This window comes from Nerophis ophidion, linkage group LG01 (genome assembly GCF_033978795.1).
Source record: "Nerophis ophidion isolate RoL-2023_Sa linkage group LG01, RoL_Noph_v1.0, whole genome shotgun sequence".
Lineage (NCBI taxonomy): Eukaryota > Metazoa > Chordata > Actinopteri > Syngnathiformes > Syngnathidae > Nerophis > Nerophis ophidion.
Window position 1 is genome coordinate 56,760,879 of NC_084611.1, and position 6,372 is coordinate 56,767,250.

Below are 6,372 nucleotides of genomic sequence, written 5' to 3' on the forward strand. Positions count from 1 at the left end.
AAAAAAGTATATTTGCCACGATCCGCTGCCCGGATCGTGTGTTATGTGGACTTTTGACTTTGTTTGTGCCCTTCCTGGTTTATTTTGTGACCATGTTTACCTCATTTGTTCCACCTGCACTGGCTTTTTGACGCACACCTGTTTATGGTTATTGTTTCTGTATTTAAACCTGCGTCCTCCCTTTGTTCGGTATGGTTCGCCATTTGCTACACGCAACAGTCACGTTTGTTTTCTCTAAGTCCTTGTTGTTTGCTAAGTTACGTCTTAGCTTCCGTGCGCTCGGCACGCGCTACTTTGGACACTTTAAACTCAATGCTAGTTTAGCATTAGCTTCTCGTGCGCTCCGGCGGGCCTTGACTTTGCTTTTGTACCAGTGTTATTTCACCTTTTTGTATTAAACCAGCTCTTACCTGCTATTCCTGCTTGTCCTTGGTCCTTGTGCATCCGCGGGTGACACAACACGTGCACACGATGCGTTCCGAACGTGACAATACAATTCATTTGAAATAAATGAAAAAATGTGGAAAAAATGTGTAATGTGGTGGGGTGACAGTTGTTTGCTTTGGTGCAGCTTTGGATACCCAACCCGAGAAACGTGTCAGTTGTTTTTTTCTTTGTACTTTATTTACATTTAATTTGTGTCGATTATCATTACGAACCTGCAAGAAGAAGGGATTACAATCTTTCCATGATTTGTGTGCATGGAAGTGACTCTAATTCAACTTTTATTAACACTGCAGCTCCTCCACAGTTTACCTGCAATGCTGCTTTGCTTTCCTGTATCCACTAGGAGGCGACAAAAAACCACAGTTGCCAGAGTTTCCTTCCATTTAATAAATATGATTGTAAAGGCATCGATTACACACAACACAATTGATTGAAACAACATTACAATTGAACATGTGGGTTTCGTACAAAAAGCTGTACAGTTAATACAATTATTTATTTTGTCATATTTCCAGTGTCTTCTCTAAGAAAATAATCTCGCTATTAAATAAAAAGAGTAGCTGTAAGTGAGTGTTCGGTCACATTACAATTTATCATAACAAGTTCTTTTAAACATCACTTCCTGTCCTTCACCCAGTAGATGCTGATGATGATAATAATAATAATAGTAATAATAATAGTTAACATAATAGTAAGTCATTTCCCTTCCCCTTTGGATCATGTTTCTCTCTCAGATTCCATTATGTTAAAATGTCAATGAAATATATATATATTTACTATATTTCTGCAGACTTGTTATTGCTAATTAAAAATGTGCTTTCTATCAATTTATAACAAGTTAATCAACCAAATACAACTATAGAGATTAAGGCAATGTGAATGGAACACACAAATGTCACCAAATCGGAGCAGATTTGATCCTGCATTGCCATATTCTGTCAGGTACTTGGGGAAAATAACTAAACTTTTTGGCACCACCAACAGTATTTAAGTCATGTTTTACTGTTTTCAGGGGGCCCCTGTCAGTCATGGCCCCTCAGAATCACCCCTGAATCCTTCAAAGTTGACCATGGTTCCTTCACCAGAGCTTGTTTAGCCTTTGATTTGTTGGGATTTTCAACTGACTAAAACTGTTTTTTCTTAAAAGGAAAACTGTACTTTTTGGGTAAAAAATACACATATTTCTCTTTTCTGTGCGTTCTAAGACGTAAAAACCTGCTAGGAATAGGCTGCTGACAGTGCACATAGTAAAAAACCGTCCAAACACCCTCCAACAACATTTTATAAACACACTCTAAGTATGTATGTAATGTTGTATCCGTCACACTCACGATAACATGTGATATTTACGGTATTTTGGTCAAATCCAGCATTATCGTAACTTATTCCCTGACTGATGTTACATAGTGCAAAGCAATGAACACTACTTCAGTCAACCACTAATTATGACGGACCTTGTTAGAGTCAAAGACACGGACTACTTTGGGACAAATGATCCAGCTATAGTGAAACACGAAGCCATTCTTGTGGCACTATCACTCAATCAATGTTTATTCATATAACCCTAAATCACAAGTGTCTCAAAGGGCTGCACAAGCCACAACGACATCCTCGGTTCAGAGCCCACATAAGGGCAAGGGAAAACTCACAACCCAGTGCGATGTCAATGTGAATGACTACGAGAAACCTTGGAGAGGACCGCAGATTTGGGTGACCCCCCTTTAGGGGGGACTGGATGCAATGGACGTCGATTGGGTCTAGCATAATATTGTGAAAGTCCAGTCCATAATGGATTTAACATAATAGTGAAAGTCCATTCCATAGTGGGACCAGCAGCAGACCATCCCAAGCGGAGACTGGTCAACAGCGCAGAGATGTCCCCAACCGATGCGCAGGCGAGCAGTCCACCCCGGGTCCGACTCTGGACAGCCAGCCATCACTTAGCATTAGTGCGTTTCATAAGCAAAACAAGAACATAACAAAACAGGCACTTACAATGTTCCCTCTGACTGGGATAGCCGACTGGTGGGATGGTTGTATCTTTCAGCACCAGACTTATGTTTTCCAACCGAGCTCGTAAATTCACCAAAGTCCTCAGGTAAAAAAAAAATGGTGAGTCTAAGTCCCTGTCATAAATTGGATCCCGATTTCAATCTTGAAGAGAGAGGATTTGGTAGGTCCGAGTAATATGCTAATGCTTGCATCAGTTACATTAAATGGGTTGTACTTGTATAGCGCTTTTCTACCTTCAAGGTACTCAAAGCGCTTTGACACTACTTCCACATTCAGCCATTCACACACACATTCACACACTGATAGAGGGAGCTGCCATGCAAGGCGCTAACCAGCACCCATCAGGAGCAAGGGTGAAGTGTCTTGCTCAGGACACAGCAGACGTGACGAGGTTGGTACCAGGTGGGGATTGAACCAGGGACCCTCGGGTTGTGCACAGCCACTCTACCACTGCGCCAGACCGTCACACACAATAATAACGCATCCGTACTTCTAGTGGTCCTTCTAGCTCAGACCTGGGCAAATTAAGGCAAGATGATCTCCTGCTGGCCCCACTATGGACTGGACTCTCACAATATTATGTGAGATCCACTATGGACTGGACTCTCACAATATTATGCTTGACCCACTATGGACTGGACGCTCACAATATTATGTTAGTTCCACTATGGACTGGACTCTCATAATATTATGTTAGATCCACTATGAACTGGACTCTCACACTATTATGTTAGATCCACTATGAACTGGACTCTCACACTATTATGTTCGATCCACTATGAACTGGACTTTCACACTATTATGTTAGATCCACTATTGACTGGACTCTCACTATTTTGTTAGATCCACTATGAACTGGACTCTCACAACATTATGTTAGATCCACTATGGACTGGACTCTCACAATATTATGTTAGATCCACTATGAACTGGACTCTCTCACTATTATGTTAGATCCACTATTGACTGGACTCTCACTATTATGTTAGATCCACTATGGACTGGACTCTCACACTATTATGTTAGATCCACTATGAACTGGACTCTCACACTATTATGTTAGATCCACTATTGACTGGACTCTCACTATTTTGTTAGATCCACTATGAACTGGACTCTCACAACATTATGTTAGATCCACTATGGACTGGACTCTCACAATATTATGTTAGATCCACTATGAACTGGACTCTCTCACTATTATGTTAGATCCACTATTGACTTGACTCTCACTATTGTGTTAGATCCACTATGGACTGGACGCTCCCAATATTATGTTAGATCCACTCGACGTCCATTGCGAGGATGTCGTTGTGGCTTGTGCAGCCCTTTGAGACACCCGCGATTAGGGGCTATATACAGTAAGTAAACATTAATGCGGCTTTTCAATCTGGCCCACCGGACATTCCCCCCAAAAACTTTTTAAGAGCAGTGATGTTTTTAAAAGACCGGTAAGTCTTGAACTATACAAAGTATTTCAATGGTTGTAATCTGACATACTAGTTACTAGGTAATCTCATTAGTTACTAATCTAAGTGAATCGGTTCGCAGCAAAGTGTGAAGCGAATGGGAGGATAATCAGCACCTCCAAGTCCGAGTCCTTGGTTCTCGCCCGGAAAAGGGTGGAGTGCCATATCCGGGTTGGGGAGTAGTCCTTTCCCCAAGTGGAGGAGTTCAAGTACCTCGGAGTCTTGTTCACGTTGTTCATTCTAAAACCTTAATTCTAGCCTGATTTAGCCACTCCTTTGCCACTTTTGACGTGTGTTTGGGGTCATCGTCCTGTTGGAACACCCAACTGAGCCCGCATTTTTGTTTCATCCGACCAAAAACTTTCCTCCAGAAGGTCTTATTTTTGTCTATGTGACGTCAGATCAAACAAAAAATGTAGTTGTTTTGCCACAATACCCAGCTTAATGTATGGAGGAGAAAAGATAAGGCCTTTAATCCCAGGAACACAATTCCTAGCATCAAGCATGGTGGTGGTAGTATTATGATCTGGGCTTGTTTTGCTGCCAATGGAACTGGTGCTTTACAGAGAGTAAATGGGACAATGAACAATTACCTCGAATTTCTTCAGGACAACCTAGACTCATCAGCCCGGAAGTTGGGTCTTGGGCGCATTGGGTGTTCCAACAGGACAATGACCCTAAACACATGTCAAAAGTGGTAATGGAATGGCTAAATCAGGCTAGAATTAAGGTTTTAGAATTCATTGGACTGGACTCTAACTATTATGTTAGATCCGCTATGGACTGGACTTTCACAATATTATGTTAGACACACTCGACGTCCATTGCTTTTGGTCTCCCCTAGAAGGAGGCGGGGGTCACCCTCATTTGCGGTCCTCTCCAACGTTTTTTTCTAGTCATTCACATCGACGTCCCACCAGGGAGAGTTTGTGAGCTCAGTACCGCGGATGTCGTTGTGGCTTGTGCAGCCCTTTGAGACACTTGTGATTCAGGGCTCTAAAAATTAACATTGATTGATTGATATTGGGGAAAATGGACAAAATCCTGAAGAAAAAGTTCAGTTTTCCTTTATGAACAATTTCAGTGATGAATTGTTGAAGTGAAATGAAAGTAAGATATGAGAAATATTGTCGTTGTCTTTTATATGGAAAAAGGAAGCAGTATGGTAACAAATTGACACCACATACAATAGAAACAGTGAAAATAATGACAACTTATCGATAAAAAACAAAAAAAACTCATATTCAGTAATATTGCTAAATCACATAAGAATGGTAAATGGTAAATGAGTTGTACATGTTAAGCGCTTTTCTACCACCCACGGTGACACTTGAAATGTCACCGTCGAAACCTTTACAGCTTGACTTAAATGATAAATGGGTTGTACTTGTATAGCGCTTTTCTACCTTCAAGGATTCCTTGCTTCTTGTCTTGTTTAATTGATGTCATCAGTGTTTGAACCGGACAGTGGGTCTTTTAATTCATTCTAAATCAAGTCATTTGCAGCAGGTAAACATGTTAGGCAATAAGTTACTACGAGCATGCAGCTACACAAGAGCTTAGCACACAATAGTACATAGTATGCACACGTATGTAATGAGCGTCCTTAATTGAACAATATTGCAGTCTAAAACAGATAACCAAGTATCGAATAGACATAGTTGCATAATATTGTCCCCGGGAACAAACGTGTCCGCATGATTTAACGTCCTGCATCAGGAGCTTAATTAACTTAATGAATTATTTTGGCCATGAGGTGTCACCAAAAACAATTACCACTCCACTTTAACTTAAAGACGGCATGAGTCCATTCCAGATGGTTAATAATGAACAGGTCAGTGTTGTTCATACCTACGATGTTCACTGTAGTGTTGTCCTGATACCAATATTTTCGAATTGGTACACAAATGTTTTGCCAAAATTATGAGGGACAAGTGGTAGAACATTTTTTTTAATCTAGTTGTTCATGTTTGTCTTTCAGCATGTTCTATCTACACTTCTGTTAAAAAGTAACAATCACTCTTTTTTCTGTTGTTTGGATAATTTACATTAGTTTTGGATGATACCACAAATTTAGGTATCAATTTGATACTAAGTCGTTACAAGATCATATATTGGTCGTATTCAAAGTCCTCATGTGTCCATGGACATATTTCCTGAGTTTATAAACATAATATAAATTAAAACATTTTTTAAAAATGAAGATTTTGTGATGCTAAAAATATCGATGTAATCATAGTGGTATCAACTAAATACGCTCCTGTATTTGGTATCATAACAGTGGATGTTGGGTGTAGATCCACCAATGGAGTTTGTTTACATTGTGACGCCGGGGTGTGTAGTGAAGCATGTCTAGGTACCCTTTAGAGCAGGGGTCTCAAACATGCGGCCCGCGAGACATTATTATGCGGCCCGCGCTTTGATATGACAATTAAATGTTGAC